This window comes from Stegodyphus dumicola, chromosome 2 (genome assembly GCF_044657685.1).
Source record: "Stegodyphus dumicola isolate Sdum_Otavi_A_Nest chromosome 2, ASM4465768v1".
Lineage (NCBI taxonomy): Eukaryota > Metazoa > Arthropoda > Arachnida > Araneae > Eresidae > Stegodyphus > Stegodyphus dumicola.
The window spans coordinates 165,942,456-165,968,539 of NC_140769.1; the positions used below are offsets into that span (position 1 = coordinate 165,942,456).

General features: G+C 35.5%; 1 protein-coding gene across 3 annotated transcripts in view; it reads left to right on the top strand.

The window, feature by feature from the left end:
* The window catches only part of LOC118193914 (neuropeptide S receptor-like), a 1,011,430-nt gene that overhangs the window by 116,407 nt on the left and 868,939 nt on the right, over nt 1–26,084 (top strand). For all 3 annotated transcript variants that reach the window (XM_085811422.1, XM_085811424.1, XM_085811423.1), the window contains exon 2: nt 21,623–21,723. The gene's annotated coding sequence lies outside the window, so the exon portion shown is untranslated. The remainder of the gene's footprint in view (nt 1–21,622; nt 21,724–26,084) is intronic.

The window sequence follows — 26,084 nt, forward strand, 5'->3', positions numbered from 1 at the left end:
ACCCTCCACTAACCAGTAAAAACTTCCTGAGGCCTCAAGAAGCCGCCTTGGGAGCTTTTTAAGATGAACAAGAGCATTTACATGGCCATACAAGGGCAGATTGCATTCGTTTTACTGTTTTGACATTTGTTGTTGCAATTTGCTATGGTAAATTCGCATATTCATAATAAAATTCAAATAAAAATACAGATACAAGGAAGATGAAGATGAGCACAACACTCAGCCCAATAAATTTACGTAAAAGGAAGCTGAAGAAGTAGTAGGCATTCATAAGATTCGCCGAACAATGTCAATCCATGTAGCACATGATGATTTGAAGGTTCATTGCATGAAATTTTAAAACTCCACTAACGTTTTCGCAAGCAGGAAGACATTCGAAGTTATATGTTATCCTAGTACGAAATTCGTAACTTTTAAGATAGGATGTCGATGGTTGTTATTTAATTTTGTAATATCCACTTGTTTATTTTCTGATGTAACAGCTGAAGTACGTGTACGAATCACACAGGAGAAAAGTAAAAAGAACCCTTTATTAACTTTTTAAAATTTACAATGTGTTGACTTGACGCTAACACACTATGCCTCACTCGAGTGGTAACAGAAATAACAAGAAATAAACTAAAAATTCGAAGATATTAACAAATGGTAGAATTATTACACTACAGGACTCAGATAATCATGTTACCTAAAACCGCGTCGAAATTTAGTGCCAGCAAAGTAATAACTGTTACACCACGTTAACTAGCAATACATGCAGAACCAGAAGCTCACGCTACAAAAGTACAGCGCTTTCCCAAGCATTTTAACTTTCCCTTTTATAACTCGGTATTTAAACCTTTTCTCCTCAAGGTAGAGTTTGCATTACTTCACGCGCGCTACCAAAATTTAAATATTCTGGCATTGACAATTAAAGGAATGAAGGCTTATAGGAAAGCTAAAACTCAAACTTGTTAGCGAAAATAAATATAAATCTCTACAATTTGTTTTGCGGAAATGTAAATCTATGTGTTTTAATTAAAATAGTCTGTGCGATTTTCGATATTATTTATTGAGTTGCGGCTGATAGACTGAAAAACCCAGATGGCTTCACAAAACATTAATCGGTAAATTCTAGACATAGTATTCATTTATCCAAGAAAGGGTTTTTAGGGAATCAGCGAGATCACGTTGTTTCCGGTTAAGATGTTCTACTATATTACTAATAGAACGTGAAAAATGTCATGATTTTTTTATCGTAATCCGCATAAAATTCAAAAATGATGTGTCCCCTCTTGAAGCAAAGCCTGGATTGTAGAAGAAGGGATCTCTTTTCCTTTGTTTATCCACTTGTAAATCAGCTCTACTGAACCTCTTGCTAAGTAATGATGTCTTGATAGTTTCATATGCCCCAATGAACAGGAAAAAAAATAGCGAATCGTTTTCAGTTATGTTTCATCATCTTTGCATCAATTCTAGATGTTTTCTTACCTTTAGTTCCCTAAAATCACATAACCGATTGCCTGCCTTTACTATCCGACGCTTCCTACAGTCAAACAATTGAACATTTGACGGAGCAAATTAAGAAAATAGCTCTCGTGGTAAGAGGAGGCAGAAATCTGCTTCCCCAAGACCTCCGATCAAACTTGCTTGACACACTAGATATTTTCCGATCGCTGGCCTTGAGAGGACCGGATTACGTACCCCCTCCTGAGACAGCAGACAAGGCGATCAATACACCGAGTCTTCTAACGTGTGAAATCACATCTTCTCACAAGCACGTCGCTGACACCATCATCACATCAGCAACCAAAAGATGACAACCACTTACGTACGCGAGTGTCACAGCCAAGGCAGCAAAGCACACGCTTCTCGTATATACAAAAGATCCTACCAACACCAAGCGAAAGGATCTAAAAGCAAACTAAGTACCGACTTCCCCTTACCATCTTTAGGAGTCAGGGTAGCAGCGGTGCGCTACATACCAAAGGAGGAAGGTCTCGCAGTAGACTGTTACTCTAAAGAAGACGTTGCAAAACTCTCTACAGCGTTGCAAGGACCCAAAGGACAAGACTTCCTGCAAACTAAGCTTCCACAAACTATATTGCCAAAGGTTGCCATACATAATATACCACCGGAAAATACGAAAGAAGAAGTCGAAAAGGCAATAAAATCGGAATTCCATCTTAACAGCACAGATGTTCAACTCTAATACTCCTTACAGAAAGACAGTATGGAGTCAAGTGGATCGTGGAATGCTCCCCACATGCCTACAGAACGCTCACCGAAGCCCGCAAATTGTACCTGGGCTGGAGAAGCCACAGAATCACTGAATTCTACAACACCATACGCTGTTTCAGATGTCAGGCCTTCGGCCACACTCACCAAACATGCAAAAACAGGACCTACTGCGCTTATTGTTCCGGCAATCATAACATCAAAGACTGCCAAGCGCGACGCCCCACATGTATCAACTGCGCCGACAACACGTACAGGTCTCATGAAACAACAGCCTGCAACCACGCCGCTTATGAAGTTACCTGCCCAATGTACGCAAAGTATGTTCAACGCATCCAAAGAAGCACTATCTACGAGTAGCAACATACCCATAGACAGGAATAGTTACGCAGCAGCAGACAACGCCTCATCAGGATCCATAACGGACAGATCTGATACAACAACAGAAGCAAGTAGTAGAATGTACATAAAAGTTCTCCAGATAAATTTACAGCGAGCGCAAGCGGCCACCTCCAACCTAGTACCGTATGCAACCTCAGAAGACGTTGACATAATACTAATTCAAAAGCCGTACTGTCGAAACGGACATGTAGCCAGCATACCCATTGCCTGGAAGACATACCAAAAGGAAGATACAAATGCAGCACTGGCGCCCAGAGCAGCTATAGTTTGCTGCAACCCAGCCTGTGCACCGCAAATTGTACACCTAGATCGAGACTATGTTGCTATCCTCATCACATTCCTGAACAAGGAGCTTATCATTACATCTGCCTACTCCTCCCCAACAGACACGATTGACAACACGACAACCATCTATACTGAGGTAAAAAGACGTTACCCCACAGTGGAGCAAGTCTTTGGTGGAGACCTTAACGCTCACAGCGTCACCTGGGGATACACATCCACCAACCCTAAAGGGCAGGCCTTGGAGGACTTCTTGGCAGTCAACAACCTTCAATTACATAACAACAATGAAGCAATCCCAACCTTTGACAACACGTACCATCACGGTTGGCCAGACCTGACGTTCTCGACAGCTAACATGACAAACAACGTACATGATTGGCATATCTCCGATTCAGAAAGTGGGTCTGATCATAAATTCATAATGTTTAATATACAAACTGACACCAGCATTGCAATCCTGCAACGTTTCAAACTGCCGAAAAATAAAATCAGGCAAATCACGCTAAGGTTTTCTCATGTCCTACAAGAAAAGGAGTCAGACCTGCATAGCTGTGATAACCCGCATGATCTAGACGCATCCACAACGAACCTCCTGGACGCACTGAAGGATGCCTGCCATCAGGTTTTACCCACAAGATCGGCCAAAAAACTGCAGGGTATCTCGTGGTGGACGAGTTCCCTACGGCAACAAAGACAGAAGTGTCGAGCTCTACGCAGGAAACTTCGATCTACCACAGATGAGGACACTAAAGAACATGTCCTTGCACTATTTAGGAAAGAACGTGCCCATTACAAGAGAAATATACTCACAGCGAAAGTCGCCAGTTGGCGTGCCTTCTGTACAGGCAACGCAAACCCATATGGCATCCTACACAAAATAGCTTCCCAAAAGATATATAAGCCATCTCAAATGCACGTGCAACCTTTAGCGCCCAGCACCACTTGCTTTGCTACAGCCACTGCTACTACCATTCTTAATATGATCTTTTCAGATGACGATCCTAGTACAGACACAATAGACCAACAACGCATGCGTACCAATGTCACAGCTCCAGACGCCTCGAATGATCGAGACTTCTCCCACAAAGAAATCGAAAACATCATAAGATTTCTTCCTTCAAAAAAAGCTCCGGGCCCCGACGGCCTTGACTACTCTATTGTCAAAATTGCATACAGAGCAAGACCTGTATTCTTCACCAAATACTTCAATAAGCTCTTCAGCATGCATCTCTTCCCGAGAGTGTTCAAGCAAGGACAGGTTGTGCTTTTCTTGAAGAAATTTAAGAACCCGGCCGACCCAAGATCTTTTCGGCCTATATGCCTCCTGTCCGCGCTAGGTAAAGCATATGAGAAATTGCTGGTCAATCGTCTGCGGCACCACCTGAACTTGACTAATTTTCTAAGTGAAAGGAAATACGGCTTTCGTATTGGATCTTCAACTACCCATGCTCTCATGGACATACTCGAGTGCATCAAGAAAAATAGAGAAGACAATTTACACACGGCGTTTATTTCGATCGACCTGGCCAGCGCCTTTGACACCTTGTGGTGGCCGGCAATTAATGAAGCTCTGAGAAAAGCCAATTGCCCTCTGAACCTATTCCTCACCTTGTCCAACTATCTTCAAGATAGAGAACTACTAATCTCAACTGAAGCGGGCACCGTCACCAAAGCACAAATGCGTGGCTGCCCACAAGGCTCCTGTGCAGGGCCCCTGCTATGGAATGTCACGTTTAATGCCCTACTGGAAGCAAACTGGCCCAGCCATACACCTATTGTCGCTTACGCCGACGACGCTTGTTTATTGGTCCAAGGCCGCACCAGGGAGGAAATAGAACATCGCGGCACTGAAGCGTGTGAAATTTTCATATCCCAATGTAAAAAACTCAAACTGAATATCTCAAAAGAAAAATCATGTGCTTTACTAATACCAAAGCCCAGGAAAAACCCTTCCAGAAAACCCTGTATAAAGATAGGAGAAGGCAACTTAAAATTTGTCAATCAATTGAAGTACCTTGGAGTTGTGTGGGATCCAGGTCTAACCTGGATACCACATATACAAGCAGAGCGAGTTAAAACGGCCCAAATTGCAAAAACAGCAAGACAGTTCCAAGGTAGGAACTGGGGTCAAAATCCGCACATTACCAAACTACTGTACTCCACAGTCGTCGAAAAAATAGCGCTCTACGCAGCACCAATTTGGCAAATACCATAGGAAGCAGATTAACGAGACAGCTAGCAGCACTGAAGCGCTCTTTCTTAATTAACATATGCAAATCTTATAGGACCACGGCAACGAGCTCCACTCAGGTGCTAAGCGGCATACTATCTCTCCACATCAAGGCACAGGTGGAGGCCACGTACGCTCAGGTTATACACCTGAAGCGCGAAGCCATATTTGAAGGCACTCGCTATAGTCCTGCTCAATATGAACATCGCGGAGATGTTCTGCACACACATCCAGCTATAAAAGGTGCTGGCATTAGAACCATCAAGAACAACGGAGCCCACTCGGACACTCGTACTAAAATCTTTACGGACGGCTCCAAACATGTACTCGGCGTCGGCTGTGCCTTCATTCATCTGGAGGATCAAGCCACGGAATACGTCTGGAGGGGACATCTCAGTCCTCACAACAGCGTATTTCAAGCTGAAGTCACAGCTATTACAGCGGCTGTACAACACGCTAATAACCTTAACTTGAAAAGAGCCACAATTTTCACAGATAGCCTGTCGGCGCTTTATGCCATAGATAACCACAGCCATACTTCTCCAAATGTAATCAAACTTCAGTCGCTGCTTCAGCAATACCCAGACACCTACATCCAACTTGTCTGGGTAAAAGCTCACGCCGGCAACAGCGGCAATGAAGCAGCAGACTCCTTAGCTAAAGAGGCAGCCAGTAACATTAATGCCCAACCTCTGACCATACCAGCACCTCCCTCCTATCTTAAGGGCCAACTTACCCGTATGGCAATCCGTAAATGGCAGACAGAATGGGATGCTGCAGATACTGGAAGAAGAACATACAAATATCTTCCTGAAGTAACCACAAATCGGCTTATAGCCATCCCACCACTAGTTAATTTTATCACAGGGCATGGACCGTTCCGTCATATTTACACCGTCACCGTATCACAAACACGGATATATGTGTCTGTGGTGAAGACGGGACACCGGATCACTACATTTTTACTTGCCCGCTTACAGTCAATCACCATCTGCCCATATCTGTAAGCAATTCCGAGCCATATCATCGGTTCATAATACAACACAAGCCTTCCATCAATAAGATCTGCAAAGTTATAGATCAAATAACGGCATTGGGTCATGACATATGTCAGGCCACTTAATAGATAAGTACTTACTTATCTCCTTCCGTACCAAATCTTACGTACTCAACTAAAAGTATTTCTTCACATTAGCAATCTATGGATCAGCTGTGTACCAAATTGCAAATCTCTATGCATCTGCAACATATGTTACTCAAATGTATATCGAATTTGTAATACATGCAATAGTACAAATATACATATCCTATATGCCAATCACTATCTGCACTACAAAGTGAGCATATTACTTCTATAACAATCTGTATTAAGTATTATATATATAATCTCCAATCAGTGATATGTATTACGTACCAGAACTATGCGTAATTCAAGTGCCTGTAATGTATTATGTATAATCTGCGAACTGTATTATGTATAATCTGTATTATGTACAACAATCTGCATTACTTATCGTGTATAATAAGCAACCTGCACTACGTATTACGTACATGTATTATGTACCAGTACGCCTTATATACATGCATTATGTACTTGAAATCCGTATTATGTATTTTGTACCAATCGCGTCTCATATTGCAAATCTCTTTGCAACTGCAAAATATGTGACTCAAATGTACAATCTGAAGTACATGCATTAGATGAAATACACATATCATATGTGTCAACTACTATCTACATTTCAAATTAAGCAAATTAATTCCACCACAATCTGTATTAAGTATTATGTATAATCTCCAATTTGTATTATGTACCTGTACTATATGTAATTCAATTGCCTATAATGTGTATAATCTGCAAACTATATTAAGTATTATGTCTAAACTGTAATATGTAATACAATCTGCATTATGGACAATGTATAATCTGCAACCTGCATTATGTATTATGTATCTGTACTATGTACCAGTAAGTACCTGTATTATGTACTGCAATTTGTATTTTATATACTATATTTTATGTATAATCTTCAATCTATATTATGTAATATCTACTGTATTGTGTGTAATTCAAATGCCCGTAATATATTGTGTATAATCTGTAATTTGTATTATGTTTTATGTATAATCTGCACTATGTACCTGTATACATTATGTACCAGTATTATGTACTTGCAATCTGTATTTTATGTACTATATTTTATGTATAATCTGCAATCTATATTATGTTATATGTACCCATATGCATTATGTACCAGTATTATGTACTTGCAATCTGTATTTTATGTATAATCTGCAATCTATATTATGTAATATGTACCTGTACTTGTGTGATTCAGGTGCCTGTAATGTATTGTGTATAATCTGTACTACATACTTGTATGCATTATGTACCTGTATTATGTACTTGCAATCTGTATTATGTATAATGTACCAATTGCGTATCAAGTTGCAACTGCAACATATGCGACCCAAACGTATATCCAATTTGTAGTTCATGCAATTGATCCGGTATACATACCGGATACATATATAAGTCAATCAATATCTGCATTTCAAATTAAGCATATTAATTCTATAACAATCTGTATTATGTAACGCGCATAACCCGCAATTTGTATTATGAAGTTGTAGAGTTGCGCGCCTCCAACTTGCACGCAACCAAGAGGTGACTGTTGAAACTGGATAAATGACAGAGTCTTGCTAAGGATTTAAGTCCCTTTTTATTCAACGTAATAAATTACAAGTGCGTGCTCTTGACGCTCACAAACTACGCCAACTCGGCGGTAAAATAAAAATAAGAACCTGAAAAGAAACTAATAACAAGACTCTAACTACGAGGCTCTCTAAAAGTAACTAACCTCACCGCGTTTTACAATACCGCTGCTACTTCAGCAAACTTTGAAATATCACGTTGAACGATTAACAATTCTCCAAGGCAAGCACACAGGCCGAAACGCGGGGTTCTTCAGTTTCTGGCTAACTACCTCCGCGCTCGTGAAGTAAGAAGAGCACACCTCGAACTCGTTTCCCTTCTATTCAGAATACGTCCGCTGATAATTTGAATCCTTGCGCGTTCAACTAAAATTTACATACTCTGGCACTGGCAGTTCCAGGGGAAAGTAAGGCTTGACAGGAAAGATAGTTTAAACTTAAAATAAATGTTAGGTAAAATAAATATAAACCCTACAAAGTATGTACCTGTATCACACACAGTGTAGGTGACTATAATGTATCTGCGACTTGTATCATGTATTATGTAAGATCTGTATTATGTTTAACAATCTGCATTATGTACTTGTGCATAATCTATGTCAATCACTATCTGCATATCAAATTAAGCGTAATATCTCCACAAGAATCAGTATTGTGTATGGTATATTAATCAGTGTTAAATAATCCTAAGTATTATGTACCAGTATTATCCTACTCACAGTGCACTATGTATCCTGTACGTATGTAGTTTATTTGTATTGCGCATTATGCACCTCCAAAAGATATGTATCATGTATACTATATTAATTAGTTAAGTAATCCCACGTATCATGTAACACTATTGTCCTACGCACAAAGTACTATGTATTCTGTATGTATGTTGTTTATCTGTATTATCTGCATTATGTACTTGCAATCTGTATTATGTACACCATGTAATCTGCATGTATTTAATTTTCTCTTTTGTACTGTGCATTTCGCATAAACTATGTACTTTCATATTGCACAACCTTTAACATAAGTAACCCGTACTATATGTATATCATTTTGTTACATATCACTTAAACGCATTCCCGTATTGCATTATGCACAGCGCATTATGCATATTGGATTTTTAATAGTCTTTGTTTATATGTGATATGTTCCCCCTCTTTGTGTTTATTTATTTATTTATTTATTTATTTGTATATGTAATTTGTGCATTATGTGTTCCATGTCATATTTTTAATTAATTTTAATGTGTATATTAATGTGTTTTATGTAACGGCTGTTTGTAATTTTTATGTATAACATATGTACTACGTTCCCACACAATGTCTTACATCAGTTATAGCCCCTGTATGGCCATGTAACAAATTTATTTAAGATCCAAATGAACTCCCGGTGCAGCCTCCTGGGGCTCCAGGGAGTTGATGTTTCTAGATAGTGGAGGGCGCGGGACATACGCCTGTTTACCTATGTTAAACACCAGGCGTCCCCGTCCTCCTTAACCTGTAACCTGCCTGCCTTTACTTGCAAGCCCTTAAATTGGGGACCAACTTGCTTGTTTGGTGATGTCATATATTCCATCAGGCTTACGAATCTGGGTACATTGTTCTCTGAAGAGAAAAGTCAAGGAACATATGTATCTGTCTATTATGTGAATTTTTATTCTCGTAATGTTCGGATTACTAAGCGAATACATACATTTAGCTGCAGCCATAAAATGGCTATTAAAATTAATAACAAAATCGGGAGATTTTATTGTATTGTAAAGTCATATAATCTTTCAAAAATAAGAATTTATCCGGAACTGCGATATTGAATACTGAATCGAAGAAAAATTAAATCAACGCCAAAGTTTTTATTTAATTATGTTTTTAATAAATAAAAATATTTTAAATTAAATTATTAGGTCTTTCATAATATTTCTTGTTTATGACCTCTCAATTACTATAATTTTAATTCTTTAATACTCAGTTTCAGTAAGCATGTTGCACATTCTTATAAAGGATGAACGTTTATACCATTGCAGCTACTTCGAATAATGCGATTTTTCTTTACTTGTAAGGAACATTGCCACATTTTAACCAATACAAAAAGCTGAGATGGATGTGAACTTCATTAAATTGCGCTTTATTATGAAACCTTAATTAATACTTTCCTAAATCAAATGAGAAAAGAAGAGTAATTTGTGTAGCTTCATTAAGAAACATTTAATTATCTGAAAACTGTCACATCTAATGAAATTCTTTGCAGTTAATGTCTCGAGATAAAATATTGCTTTTGATATATTCACCTAATTAAGCAGCATGGAAAATGACAAAAAATAATTTACTTTCTCAATCACAAATATCTTTACTCTTGAACCATCTTTTAAAGACAACATCACACAGTAGTCTCTCAATTACAGCAAAATGCTGAGACACAGTAAAACAGCAAAAGGAAAATATTTAAACAGGAACCCTACTTCTTAATTTAATTAATTTAGAAACGGGCGTTGACGGCCGGTAAGTCCGGGAATTTAGACACGATAAATTCCAAATTAATTGCTCAGAAATTTGTATTAGTTTACCAAAGGCTTAGCCTTTGTAGGTAGGTATTTGCGTAATACTCTCTATTCCGAATGAAGGTGATAGATTTATTATCCTCCAGTCTTGACAATGGATAAAGCGACATCTGGTAACGGATGACTGGCATCACATTGATCTAGAAGGTTAGTCATACATGGATAGGATCTAGGTACGCCAGATGGTTTTTGAACAGTATCCTGCCGAAACGAGAATGTAATTTAGGCTTACTGTTGATATGCAGAGTAAAAAACAATTATTTCAATTAATAACAATTTCACAACTTCGATTTAAACTAATGATCGTAAAATTACTTTTACAATTCGAAGTACTTGTAAACAGAATACAAATATTTTACACTCAAAATATAACTGAATTATTTTATTATCCCTTCTATTAAGTAAAGTTTATCTAAAGTTCACTCAATCGAGATTGCACAAGCAGGTTATAAACGGTTTCTTACGTTACCACATGTTTAACAGGAATACAAGCCAATTCATGTAAAAACATAATGAGAATACAAGCCCATTCACATTAGAATGCTTTTAAAATAGATCTAGTGACGTCATAAATCCTGGGAAAGCAATGCTGTCACAAATTACCCTCCTTGCCTTTCTTTTCCTCTTCAGGGTTTCTTAAACTTTTTTCAGTCGCGACCCCTTTTATCACTGAGATTTTTTTTGCGTCTCCAGGACCCCATAATATTTATGAAAATTTTGTGGTACCCCATATGCATTGCGAAAATGCGACACACGCGTGAGTGAAACTGTCAATTTTTCCACTTGTTCTGTAATATACTATTGCAATTTTAGGTCATTAACTTTAATTTCTAATTTTAAGACATGGAACAATGGGAAAATTTTAAATAAGTAACAAATGAAATGACAGCGTCACGTGCAACGCAAGTAAAATGAATATTTATATTATAAAAAAGAATGCGTCAAAACGTTTTTTTTTCTTTGTCTGTATTGTCTTGTCTTTATCTATTTTCAGATACATTGTGTCAAAATATTTGGTAATTGTAAAATGATTAAAATTTTTGGCGACCCCTGCTGCAGGTCCCGCGATCCCCATGGGGGTGGCAACCCAGAGTCTCTCCAACTCTAATCTAGATCAGAGATTCGCAAACCTTTCTTGTGTCGACCCCTTTTTAGAAGACTGGTTTTCTTCATCGGCCCGGTTATATTTTTCATTAGAATATGCAGCATACAATATAATCGTAATACAAATAACTGCACATTAATAAATTACAATCAATAACAATTACACTAGGAATAACAACAGGTAAACCTAGCAATTACTCTAAGAATATGAACAAAAGTTTTGAAAAAAATGGTGCATTGAAATTTTTGTTTTATTATTATTAATTTGAGAAATATGAGCAAGTTAAAAAAACAGAATACCCGATACTAATTGAAAAAAAGCTCGATTTTAATTAATATGATAGCTGTGCTTGATGTATTGATGCAATGTTCTTAATATTATGCATAAGACTTCTTGTTTAAGTTAATTCTTAAATCACTTCATTAGAAACATTCTACCCGCTTCTTGTTTTCTGTAATAAAGATTATAAAACTTGATTCAAGTGTGACTGACTTGATTAAAGTCTACTTTTCCCAAGTAAGGAGAGGGAAAAGTCAATAGTATTGCCGCGGTAGCATCTTTTATTTTAGGATTTTTCTCTCGAATAACTTTTAAATTCCAAACTAAGTCTAACTGTTTACTAACTTGGAATCTGAAAAGATAAATATTGCTTAACGTTTTGATTCAAACCTGTGCAATTTTCTTATTTGTTTGCATGAAAATGTAAAAAAAAAAAAAAAAAAAAAAAAAAAAAAAACGTTTTTAACGGATTTAGGTACTTAGAGGTTGAATCTGTTATTCATTTTAGACTAACAGTTTTCCTAAATCTCTCTTTCCATGAATTATAATTTTTCAAAGTTTTTAAATACAACGAAATTAAAGTTTGAGGATTGAGAAAATAATTAAGGCGAAAAATTACTGCAAATCTGGCTAAGGAAAAGTTCATATTAGTAGCAAACCTTTTTATAATGGATAAGATAATAAAGTTTCAGCTTTAATTAATAATCGATTATTTTCAGAAATAATTGCTAATTAGCGACAGAAAGATGTTTAGTTGGGAGCTCCCATAATGGTATGTTTATGTATTAGATTTAGGCTGTTAATTCCCGTAATTCGATTGACAAAATTAGTTGCAATTTTTAAACTCCATTTTAAATATTTCAAGGTAAGTTATGTTTGTTAGTTTTGTGTAGAAAGGTATGAGATGCCTCTTCTAAGTAAAAGGCAGGTGGTGACGATAACTATAGTAGTGACTGAGTTATTAGAGGACAAACAAACAAACGTTTTTCTTTATATATATATATATATATATATATAGATATCATGTTTTTCGCTCTTAAATCACATAAAATTCAATTCAACAACGATAATACAAAATATTAAAACAGCATATCTTTAGAAATTCCGATAGACAGTCTGGCACGCTGGAGATAAGAATGTTTTTTTTTCCGCACAAAGTTTTGCCATTACTCGCGTTGAAATCGTTCAGTTTATTAATCAAAAATTCTTCAATCTTTGACAAAATATGAAACAGATCATAAAACATATTCAAAATTCAGATTTCCAGGTGCCCTAATTTCGCATGAAGGATTCGGTTATTCAAAATTTTAAGGCTCTAAGTAGAGTCGTTTTTTTCCAGAATGCAAGAAACATACCTACATTCATGTACTTTCTCCTTTATTTAATTTCTTTACATATAATGCAGGGCGATAATATTTGGTGGTGATTCGCTTTATATAGTAAAACGCCATAAAATGCCGTTTTGAGACTAATAGCCCTTCTGGGCTACCGTCCCTTTGGGATAACAAATTACTTTCCATTACAAATTTTAATTCTATAATACTGCAGATGATATTTAAAGGAATAAATAAATGCTTTTCATCTAAACTACTTTGAAAAGAATGAAAACAAATTATTAAGATACAAAGCAGTGGCTTAAGAAAAGTAAAAATTATTGTAACACCTTTTGCTAGTAAAAGCAACCAACAAAGCTCTTCTAATGAAGAGTTCAAAGTTTTTCAAAGAAAAAGTTAAAAGTATTCTTCGACTTTCGGTTTAACACCTTGATAATATGAAACGCAAAACTAGCGTAAGCTTTGTGAAACTTAATGCATTGGACAATACCCTTTAAAATTACTCCATGACAAAGCTGCCGTCGTAAATATCAGTAATGAAAAATACTTTGTGTCCGTCTGCTGATTGGAATTCTTGCTTAATAGGTTCCGCGCTCATCACGTACCGAAAGAGCTGTCCAACTGAATTGGGAAAAGTCACGGAGTTTTCTCAAAAGGCGATTTAATTAATTTTCCTACAACTGTTCAGTTTTCTCTTTGAAAGATCATTTTCAATTTCGAATTTTAAGTGCACTCAAGCAGTGAAAGATTTATCGTCATCTTCTAAGTAAACTGTAATGTAATCGGATTACCATAAGACAGGCTTAAAATGAATTGAGTTGGAAGGAGAGCAGAAGAACAAAAGCGCTTACAAATCGTGATTAAATCTACAGCATCATAAGAGAATGACAACATTATTACTGTCAAATATATTCAGCAATTTAAAGCCAAAACAAGCCTACATTAATGTGTACGAGTCTTCAGTAGATCCATTTTCTGCAGAGAAACTTCGGATAAAGATACAAATGAGAATTATTTCTTTGTAAGTAGTAACGAATTGCGTAACTGAAACGAATTTGCACGACAGTTATAAAATATAAAACTAACGTTTATAAGAATTGCTAAAAAAATTTTATCATTAAAGATAAATGTAAGTTATGTGCTCAGTTAAAAATGTAAAATATATTTACTGTATTTTCTCGAATTTAAACGGTTAAGCATGCAATGCAACTGCACTTTTACAGCTATTTTACAAGGAAAGTAATTAAAATCCTCTTATATCTTAGCTTAATACGTCGAAGGCTCTCTATGAGAAGGTTAATTTACAGCAAATTAATGAAAAGTACGCTGATTTGTATTGCCACAGTATCTCTAAAAATCTTTATTCGGCGTGTTATATTGATTTTAAAATATTTAGGTGTCAATAAGTTTGAATTACAAATTGTAAACGAACAGATATTTCTTTCGTCTTATATCTAAAGATACTTACTTGCCTTTAGATTTCAGATAGAAAACAAATATAAATTTGAATTTTTAATTTGGTAGTATTATTGTTGTTTATGTAGGTTTTGACATACTTTTAGGAATTGATTAGACATTAAAGGAAAACAGAAAAAAAATTAACGGAAAGGAAAAGTCTGTTAATTTTAGTCAGGGAGAGAAAAGTAAAATTTTAAGAAAAAAGCAAGTGTAAAGGAAAACATTTTAGAAAATGCTACTGAATTTTATTGAAATATATTTTCATTTACACCCTATTCAAAAGAAATTAAACATTAAATGTAAAATTTCAAAAATATCATAAACTTACACACAACACACCAGATACGCACTTCAAGGATAGCAGCAGATTACAAAGAGATGGTACAGTGGATGGACAAAAATATGGAAACACCTTGTGAAATTCATGTTTGAAAAGAAAGATTGATTTTAATGAAATATGTAGGTGGCGCTGGCTTTTTTGACTACTGACGCCACCTATACAACTTCGTAAATGTGCTAAACAGTTCAGTTGTTGTCGGAGTACTGTTATGTGAGGTTGTCATTGCATTATGTCAGAGTTAACAGACTTCGAACGTGGGCAAATTGTTGGAGCACGTATGGTAGGTGCTTCCGTAAGCAAGGCAGCCGAGGTGTTTAGTGTTTCAAGAGGTACTGCATCGAAGATTTATTCCACATATTTGAAAAGCGAAAAAACATCATCTGCTAAATCACAGCGCGGACGAAAGTGTGTCCTGAGTGATCGTGAAGGTGGTGTTTAAGTCATAAATCCTGGACTATAGAGCAGTGGAAGCGAGTAATATGGTCTGACGAGTCTTCTTTCACATTGTTTCCCACTTCTGGCCGAGTTTACGTCTGGAGAACGCCATTTTAAGCCTATAATACAGACTACTTGTTGCCAAGAGTGAAACATGGCGGGGGTTCTGTTATGGTTTGGCCAGCCATATCGTGGCTCTCTGCTAGCCCCATGATAACTGTGTCAGGGCACATGACTGCCAAGACTTATGTGAACATTTTGGCCGATCTAGTTCATCCCATGGTACAAACTTTGTTCTCCGATGGTGATGGTGTCTTTCAAGACGACAAAGCCCCTGTTCACACAGCTCACATTGTCCAGGACTGGTTTTCTGAGCACGTGGATGATCTGTCCCATCTGCCCTGGCCACCACAGTCACCAGACCTGAATATTATTGAACCTTTGTGGTCTACATTGGAACGGAAAGTGCGTTTTCGTTATCCACCGCCAACATCGTTACCTGAACTTGCCACCGTTTTGCAGGAAGAATGGTATAATATTCCCTTGCAAACATACAGGAACTGTATTTATTCATTCCGAGAAGACTGCAAGTGTTTTGGATGCCAACGGGTTTCCTACACCATACTCCTAAGCAAAGAAACATGTTTTTTTTAAAGGTGTTTCCATATTTTTTTCCAACCCCTGTATGTATTCAATGATAATATATACTCGTACATGAAACAAAACTCTGTGGCACAACAGCCCCAATAGGCAGTGCCCCGATACCTGCTATCCTCTCCGTGGGTCCTGGGTTGGATGAGCCTATGCCCTAGACAAGTAGTCAGCTAGTCGCAGGACCCTCGGTGTTTGGTCCCCAAGCGAACTTGGTACTCATTTTATCGACCTACTGAAGGTATAAAAGGCTGGGTTAACCTTGCCTAGCCCGAGGATCGAACCCCTGACATATGGTACTGCTGCGGAACGCGCTAGCCTCTGCTCCACCGTGCTTTAATATACACTCATGTCCATAAATTAAGAATAATTCAGAATCACACGGAAATCGCCCTCTAAGGTAAAAATTTATCCTGTACAAATATGGTATATATCTTCAAGAATAATATGCAAATTACAGGAAACCATCAGATGACGCCGATACGTCACAATGACTAAAGTGTAAGAGAAGTGTATATAAGGAATGGTAGCAAAGAAGTCAAATTTTTCATAAGCGTTCTGGAAGCCCCTCAGTGCCAGAACCGTAGAGTTATGACACAGAGTACGCATGCAGATGATTTTTTACGTGGTAGAATTATCGGCCGCCTGGAATGTGGGCGTATACGCAGAAGGAAGTACGCGAGGAACTTGGAATAGCCCAAAGTATCATCTTTCGCAATGATTTCAAAATGATAGAAATGACAGTAGACGTTACAGTACAGGTTTTATCTGGTGTGTTGTGTGTAAGTTTATGATATGTTTGAAATTTTGCATTTAATGTTTAATTTCTTTTGAATAGGGTGTAAATGAAAATATATTTCAATAACATTCAGTTGCATTTTCAAAAATGCTTTCCTTTATACTTGCTTTTTTTCTTAAAATTTTACTTTTCTCTCCCTGGCTAAAATTAACAGACTTTTTCTTTCCGTTAATTTTTTTTTCTGTTTTCCTTTAATGTCTAATCAATTCCTAAACGTATGTCAAAACCTGCATAAACAACAATAATACTACCAAATTAAAAATTCAAATTTATATTTGTTTTCTATCTGAAATCTAAAGGCAAGTAAGTATCTTTAGATATAAGACGCAAGAAATTTCTGTTCGTTTACAATTTGTAATTCAAACTTATTGACACCTAAATATTTTAAAATTAATGTAACACGCCGAATAAAGATTTTTAGAGATACTGTGGCAATACAAATCAGCGTACTTTTCAGTAATTTGCTGTAAATTAACCTCCTCCGAGTCAGAACGTCAAATGACGACCAGTAACTACCAAAAAAAAGCAGATGGAGCACAGCACCAGACCTGTCGCTGTTTTCAGCAACGGGGTCGAGAGTTTCAAAGCAAATCGTGTACAGACTTTTGAACAAATTGTTCTATATTCTCACAGGCCTTTCAGCTGTGTTTCGCTCACGGAAACTCCCTGTCGTCAGCGGTTAGCCTGGAGTAGAGAACATGCAATGTGGACAGTGGGTCTGTGTGATGTTTTACCCCACGAGTCCAGGTTTAGCTTGCAGTCTGTTTCACATCGTACTTTCATATAGAGAACTACAGGTACCTGCTGTCACCTTTACGCACAGTTGTCGTTTCAGTTGGATAAATGTTATACGCGAAGAAAGCGAAGTTTACTAACCGTCTCTGCATAGGACTTGCTGTTTTGGGAATGAGATTCAATGGTTAAAAAGCGTTATTCCTTAACGATCTCCTTTATAGCACCTAAATGAGAAAAAGGGACAAATACTCAATTAATCTGAGTAATTGTAGATAACGAAATTGATAAGAATGCTGTAGGCAGCTTTCAAACAAACAATTGCTGCGCATTTCTAAACCTGCGACCTTTATAAAATGTCTAGCATGCCTTTTGAAACACAGCGATATACGCAAGAAAAAATTCATGAGATATTTCAACAATAGAAAGGTTAAAACAATAACTTTTGTAAGACTAACACTTTAATAAGACTCACTATATAAGACTTATATGTTTATTATAAGTGAAAATAATCACTTTTTGAACACTTAAAGGTCGTCATACGAATGCTATTTGGTCTAGTTCCAAAGTAATAATGATGCAGATATTTGAAATATTTTAAGAAATGTTGAAGTGGAATTTAACAGCAAAATGGGAATAGATTTAACTGAACAAATGAGACTGATGTATTGAATTGATGCACATTTCTTTGAAGATTACATTGTCAAACTCAGCTCTGAATTCTAATCCTCTTTAATCGGTTAAGCAACATAAAGTGTAATGACCTCTGAGGATCCAGCTAAAAGCTAGATACCAGATAAGTATATATGATGATTACTTCTGAATAGAAACTGCCTGTATCAGCATGTAAGTTTTAAGAAAGTATAACGCTATGTTCTGTTGATGGTAAACAGAATTTCAGTGAAAGGTATCTGCTCAGACACCAGTTATTTTTGCCGTGAACTATATCTTTAAATGTTTTAATTCCTAAAATTCATTTAAAATGGAAATAAGACGTAATATATAACAAAAATCAAATACTAAATTAAGAATATTCATTTTTTCGGAATTTTACTGAGATCGAAAAGGCAAATAAACGCTTTTTCCCCAATATAGTTGGAGTTAAAAACTTTCTAAGTCAAATATTTTTTGAATATTTGGGAAGAAAAGTTACCCAAGAATATAATCAAACTTGTTTTTTTTCCTTTAACTCTTATCTTTCATGTTTTCATTCTCTTTTCTTCTTTCTTTTTCACTTCATGTAAATCTTTTGATTTATTGCTTAAAAATAATTAACAGAAATATTCTTCTATAAAATGTAAAATTTATGTGTAACATGAACCTTTCACCTAGAACATACTATCAAATATTTTTTTCTTTTTACAAATTTTAATTCTTTGTGTATATGGGTAGTTTCTTTCAGCCTGTAGCTTTACATTCTTCTCAACGCGAAAGAAAGAAAAATAAAGAAAAGTAGATTTTAAAATAATAATGCATTAGTTCTTATTAAGAAGTTTATAAAACTGCAATTTCGAAAAGTGGTTCAGAAAATGGGAGATATGCTGTTTTTAAATATTATTACTCCAAAGGGGCAATTTGCCCAGAAGAACTATTAATTTCGTTTTGGCATTTTGCGTCGATTCACTTTCTGCTTGTTTCACTTTTAAGATTGTTGCCACCAAATACTAACTCCCTGTATTATATTTGAAGAAATTAAATAATGAAGAATCTGCATAAATGTATGTATGTTTCTCGCATTGTGATAAAACAACGGTACCTAGAGACATCAAATTTTGAATAACGTAATCTTTCACCAAATATGGACATCTGGTAGCCCTAATTTGGAATCTGGAAATTGTTTTATTATCGATTTCATATTTTGTAAAAACGTCAACGAATTTTTGATTAACAAACTCAAGGATTTCAAAGCGAGCCATGGCAACGTTGTACAGAAGAAACATTTTTATCCCCAGCGCGAGAGACTGTGTATCCGAAATTCTAAAGATATGCTCATTTTAAAATCATTTTACGATATTGCTGATGAACTGAATTTTATGGTTTGAGTGCGAAGAACATAATATTTAATAAATAAAGATAATAAACAAAACGTTAAAAAACGCCCCTTTGAACGTCGTTTAAATTCTGATTACTATTGAACTGAATTTTATGTGGTTTCAGTTCAAAGAGCGTGATATTTAAAAAATAACGGTAACGCACAAACCGTTAAGAAAATTACCATTGGGCATATAATATTTGAAAGCCTTCGAAAATTTTTATGTTATTAAAATTAATGCCATTATTATCAAATTATGTAAAGCGGAATTAAGCAAATTCGATTTATATTTTTCACTGTTTGTCTTGTACATAAAAATAATTTTTAATGTAGTTTAATTCATCAATCACATTTTAAATGAGTTCCCTAATTACGATTCATAAGACTTCTTCTTTAAGTGTTAAAATTAATATTTTAATTTCGATTAAATTATTAATTTTAATGCTTAACGTAGAAGTTATCAGGTTATGCATTGCAAATCGATTAAACGTAAGTCCATTTGCTTCTCTGCTCTCGTGTTTGACTCCAGCGAAGCATGAAAAAGCTAAAAATACCAACTCCACCTGAAGTTCGTATTGAAATATTGATTGAATATAGTACATGATAGCTAAGTTTACCGATGGCTTAGTTTCTTCCGTCGAATGATGCATCATGGAACCATTAATGCGTAATAATTTTATATTTCAGTACAAATTCAGTGGCACACTATAAAACGTTTACATTTGCTTGAAGCAATGCTTTTTATAAAATTTAAGTGTTGTTTTAACAGTATGATGATGCTTACGAGTCTAAAAATTGAAGTTTTAAATATGTTTTTGATAACCTAACAATGTACACTAAGATTATATTCAATAGTACAATTTCAGTTGTAGATTCTATTATTTCTCAATAATTGGAACTATCTTTATTAGTATTTTGAAAATTGTAGGAATTTAATAACAAGTTCTCTTGTTTCTCAAAGCATACGTTTTATAATTTGGATTTTATTTTTATCCTTCTCACAAATTGAATTTAATTTATGTTAAATAACTTGAACATAAATCGAAATAAAGGAAACTTTGTTACAGTATCTGCTACTTCCCAGCAATATATATAATTGTTTTGGAAGTTTAGAAGCAATAAACCTTTAGTTAGAGTTTCTGTTGTTTCATAAATATGTATATGGTGTTATCCAGAGAAACGCATAAGTTTACAAACAAGTTAATTTTATATGTTGTTATAGAAATTGTAAATTACACTTCGCCTGAGTGATTTGTCTTTATATCCAATATTTCTTGCTGTCCAATTATAGATCAGGTTTAGTTTAACAGGTGATCCAGGGAAGTTATTCTTCACTACTAAATCATCCCTTAAAATGACAGGAAGCCACCTTAACATAATGCCTCTCTAAATGTCGAATTAGAGAAAATTGCATTAAATGTATCTTATTTGAACTTTGCTTATTGCTTTTGCTTATTGCTTTTGCTTATTGCTTATACATTTTCCTTATTGTTTGAAATTTGTTTCGATTTCTGTATTACGGAAATTACGGAGTCAAGTTTTAGAAATGTGTTTTAAGTAATATTAGCTAAAATAAATATATACATAAATAAAATAAAATAAAACTTAAAATATTTAAATATTTTACTAAGTTTCTTAGGTGATCGAGTTACTAAGTAAATAGCAAAATCGCTTTGGAAGATATTTCTTGAGGAAAGAAAAGGTATTCGATGCCAGAAATTTTACATAAAAAAGTTCCATATAAAAGTGATGCTCATAATATTTCTTATTTTCATTTTAATCATTCACACTGAATTTATTTCTGGGATTCTTTTTAAAGTATGTGTTTGAAAGCATTCACCGAAATATCTCTGTCAATATACTATATAACAATTATGTTATTGCGTGCGTGAGTATTTTTCCAATAAAGGTTGAGTAACATTTCCTTTATTCAGAAAGTGTGCAGAGCACGATCCTGTGTTGAGTCACTCTGAATTCTTCCAAACTGATTCGGCTACTTAAGCTTGAATTAAGAGTGCCATGTTTCGTTATCCCTTTCTAAAATTTTTAATCCTATTTTACAGGCATGATTAGGTCTCTGGAATGTTGCTATCAACTAGGAACAGCCTTTCGTTTTTCCAGATCCTCAAACAATATGCGATGAAGAGAAGATTTGTTCCTTCAGGTGAGATTATTGATGAATTCTCTTGATTATTAGCCACAATAATATAAAAGAATTTCTTAATTTTATCAGTGGTGAAAATCAGGCTGTAACAGCCTGTGCGTTGGTGATCCGGACATGCAATTTCAGATTTGGACGTATACACGTTTCCTAATGTGTTACAAAATTTGAAAATATTTTGCTTCTGCTACTGATATTTTGACCTTGAAGTTTGGAATTTGATCATTTCTTCTGTTCTCTTTTAAATTATGTTAACGAATTTTACTAGTACTAATTACGTACATCTGAGACTTCAACATTTTGTGTTTTACGGTGCGTACTTGTATAATCACTGTGACAGTATTTTCTTCTCTGTACCATTTACTAAACAATGCTCCCGTAGCTAAAAGTTACCACAGTCCTATAATTTGAAATTTTTACGTACATTTAGTACATAAAAATTAAAGTGTGATGACATTTACTGAAGCAATACGGAGCCTTCAAGACAGAAATTCTTGCCATTGCTCCAGTGATATGATTCAATTCTATTTTATTCATTATACAGGGTGGTAATAATTAAAGTTCCACTTTGAAATGGTCATAAAAGGAAAACTACTGGACAAAATGTTATCAAACCTGGTCATCTTGTAGAGGATATCATGGAAATTTATTTCCCCCCCCCCCAAAAAAAAAGTTAAAAACTCACCACCAGGGGGGAAAAGAAGCTGTAAGCGATATTGTTAAACTAAATAAGACATTAAGACATCGGTTTAAAATGTGTTTAATGGTTTCTGAAACATGTTGCGAAGCATGTTCAGTGTGGCTTCCATCATTTTCCGAAGGCGAGTTAAATCGTATTACGGCATCCTCAACAGCTGCTCTTAGCATATCAAAAAGAATGCTACGGGCATGTCTGTGTATGGCATCTTTCAATTACGGCAAATTGTTCAGATTATTTGCATAAATCATTTTCGTCTTCCTGCAGTAAGCCAATTACTAGCCATTGCGGTTTTGCCTCATCCCACAAAGAGTTCCGTTTTAGATGAGATTAAAAACGTTTTAAACCTATATCTTCATGTCTTAGGGCCTAATTCGGACTTCAAAAATTACAAATTAGTGATCTGTAAGAAAACGATTTCCTGAATGCCCACACTTTTGTAAGTGATTTGCTATCTCACATTTTCTAATCTCTAATTTGTGGTTTTCACTGACGAAGTTCTCCGTTACACTGATGACGTACTCGAATTTTATTGTCTTTAACGCCTTTAAATAGTAATTTTACTTAGGTCAATGTTTCTTAAGGGTAAACAACATGTTAAACCCATGTAACGAAAGGTTAAGTTGGATTCCGACCCCTTATTTCGTTTAACAATATTGCATACAGCGCTATTTCTTCCCTGGTGGTCAGTTTGTTAACTTTGTTTTCGCGGAAAATAAATTCCTATGACCTCTTTTACACGATGACTAAGTTTGATAACATTTGGTCCAGTAGTTTTTCTTTTATGACCATTTGAAAGTGGAATTTTAATTATAACTACATTGTATTTAGCAGCTGGTAAGGGGTAAGTTTCTTGAACCAAGCAACAGACATCATTCTTAAAAAATTCAAGGGCAAACAAACTAAGGAAGGATGGCACAAATTAGGGTCTTGGCTGAAATGGCCTAATGCAGGGGTTCTCAACAGGTGATACGCAATAGATGGTACGCAAAGAAGCAAAGTATTTTTAACTATTAAATTCAAAAATTAAAATGGAGTAAAACCTGAAGCTTTCCTGGAGTAAATCCTGACGTTAGTAAAATGCTTATTAAGTTATATACAAAAATTGGACACAATTTTGTATAAATTTTGTTAAGACATTACAGAAGAAATTCACTCATTTACAACTCTGCTTAATGTAGTTCAAGATTTACTGTTTAATTTATGCTTTAAGCTATTTTAATGAGATTTAGAGATAATATGAGAAACAAATATTGATTTTTATAACGAATTACAGGGCTATATTGGATAAAACAACTAACTTACTTTCTTCGTTAATTTTGTTATTTGCCTTATAAAGCCACAAGTTACTGCTATCTTCTTTGAATCGAAAAGTAAAAAGCATTTCCATGTTTAATTTATTAAGCGTGATAGATATTTGATTAACTGATGAGTTTTTGTGGGGAAGGACGAAAGAAGGTACCGTGAAAATTGAACTTTTTATTTGGGAAACAATAATTTTCGAAGAACCCTCCTTATAATCTCTGTCTTGAGAAACATTGTGATTAAAAGTACACGCCTATATGTAATAAAATAAAGCATTGTTATTTTTATAAGATTATAATTTAGGCACTGCTCTTAGAAAAATTATCATTGTAAAATGTAGTGGTTGTACTAAAGTTTTTCAGTTTTTGTTTAGATGGTACGCGTTAGTCAAAAGGTTGAGAACCGCATGTTAGTGAAAAGGTGAATTCAATTATATCTTAAATATGTTTTTTTCTACTTGCTACTACGCACCGATACTGCGTACAATGCAACTAACATAATATAATGAAATACGATTGATATAACTTTTACATATTTAATGTTGCTTTTCGTCTCATTTCCAAGACCAACGCTTTTGAAGCGTCTGGATTTGTAAAAATGTAAATACTGCTGTGTTCTACGCGTTCGAGGATTTGGAGTAATTGACAATATTACTCGATACAGAATAAAAAAACAATTTATTATCCAGTATTACACAGGACAGATTCAAACACATGTTTACGTCGTCGAAAAACTATGACAAATACGCTAAAATAATTGGCAACACAGCCTTCAGGATACAACGGTGAAGACAGTTTCACGTCAAAGCACTTAAGTACAGCTTTCGACATGGTCGATCGCTTTCAAACTAATCTCCAAACTCAAGTCACTACTGCACTACTGAATTCAAAACTACTCTCTCCTCACACAGGCTGAGTATTGTTACGAATTTGGTATTTAAAAAAAGCTAATGTTAGTTCAATTATAAATTAAATGGTTTTATTTCTCGCGCAGTGCAGCGCGTGACGAATATTAAAAGAAAGCTAAGCCGGAAAAATTAAAAATACAAGAGCGCGTGCGTTAAATAAATAAATATCTCTTTTTGATTTCGAGAAAGTGCTGGAAAATTCTAGCGCGTGATTTTAAAATCTTATAAAAGGAGGAAAACATCTCAGTTTGTAGTTGCTTAGTTTGTTGTTGTTTAGAAAAAGCGAATTCGCGGATTAGCGTTCTTTAGCTGTTTTGAATTACGTTCTATTGTACATTTGAGTAGTTAAAAGATAACTACTGTGAGATATTGTAATACTGCATGATAATTTGAGAAAATTTAAGCATTTTTGTTGTGATAATAATAAATTTTTGTTCATTGTTCATCGGACTTGTGCATTCATTTCATAACGAACCCGTACGCACGCAACAATTTTTGGTGTCAGAAGTGGGATTTGAATGCCAATAAGAAGAGCGATGGAAGAACAATTCAGGCAAATGATGACTGCATTTGCTGCTTTCCAAGAAAAGATGGAAGGAGCCGTCAACTCCGTTAAGGAAGATATAAAAGCTGTACAAGAGAAAATGGATGCTGGTCAAATATCCGTTAAGGAAGAAATGAAATTGGGCCAGGAATGCGTTAAGGAAGAGATGAAATCCCTTAAAGACGAGATGAAAGCAGGTCAGGACGAAATGAAAAGAGAAATTACCTGCGTAATAGAAAATAAATTTGAGGCTATGGAAGGCAGAATAGACGCGGTTGAAACTAAAGTTGGACAAATAGAAGAAAGAGTTTCTTCGGTAAAAGAACAAGTAGAAGAAAGAATTTCTTCTGTAAAAGAACATATAGAAGAGAGAGTTTCTGCCGTCGAACAACAAATTGATGATAGGGTTTCTGCTGCCGTCGCCAAAGAAGTTGACAGCCTAAAGAAGTGCATAGCGACGGTAGGAAACAATTCTGAAGGTTTTAAATTTTTATCGATGCCTGCTCGTTCCGTTCTGAAACTATCTACATATGATGGGAAGACCTCCTGGCAGGTGTATAAGACACAATTTTCTATCGTGGCGGATGCGAATGGATGGGATTCCCAAGCTAAGGCCTGTCATCTCGCCGCTTCTCTAAGAGCCGACGCAGCGGATATCCTTCAGACTCTTCCCGAAAACAAAAGGTTAGATTTCGAAGTTCTGTCCGGCGCCTTGGAGTTGCGCTTTGGGGAGAAGTGTTTAAAAGACTACAGCAGGCTCCAATTAAAATCTCGTCAACAGAAGCCTACCGAAACACTTCAGGAGCTCGCTGCGGATGTTGAAAGGCTGTCCCATCTCGCCTTTTCGGAATGCCCGACAGAAACAAGGGAAATCCTGTCCTTGCAATACTTTATCGACGGCATCCGAGATA